We start from the raw sequence: 686 nt of genomic DNA on the forward strand, positions 1-686 counted from the left end.
GCGCAGTCCCCGCCTCCTCCCCGCCGCCGCCGCCTCCCCGCCTCCTCCCGCAGGCCGCAGAGGCGCAGCCCCGGCAGCGCCGCGCCCGCCTCCCGCGCCCGGCTCGCTCGCCCCGGGGAAGGGCGGCCCGGCGAGAAACGCGCCGGGGCGCTCGTCGTGGGGCGGGCCGGCCGAGGGGGCGTCCGCACACCCCCTGCCCCGGGCCACACCCGGCTCGAGGATGCCGGAGCTCCCCGCTCGCAGGCCGGGCGAGGCGCAAGTCGCCCCACTTTTAGGCGGTGTTCGTCCTGAGTCTCGGCTTTGAGGACGCGGCTGAGCAGAGCTCGAGAAGAACGAGGAGAAGCTCGTGGAAGGACAGACTCTAGGGTCACCCGGGGAACATGCGTCAGCTGAATGTGGGGAGGACGGGCAAATTCAGATTCTCGTCTGATGAGCCGCCCTTCGCATCTTCAGACTTGATGTGCTCCATGCTCCTAATAAATGCGGTCCTGAGATCCTTGTTTCCTGTTCCCGAGGCATGTGCATCTCCTCTATCAAACTGGTTAATAGACTCGGAGATAAGAGTGGTTGCTGACATTCATTCGGCTCTCACTACGGGCCAGGCCTCTTTGCATGCATTTTCTGATTGAGAGTCCACAACAATTCCGTAAGAGAAGTGACCAATTATGAGCTGCATTTTAAAGATG

The sequence above is a fragment of the Moschus berezovskii genome, chromosome 8 (genome assembly GCF_049115385.1).
Source record: "Moschus berezovskii isolate FMDL1 chromosome 8, NW_MosBer_1.0, whole genome shotgun sequence".
Lineage (NCBI taxonomy): Eukaryota > Metazoa > Chordata > Mammalia > Artiodactyla > Moschidae > Moschus > Moschus berezovskii.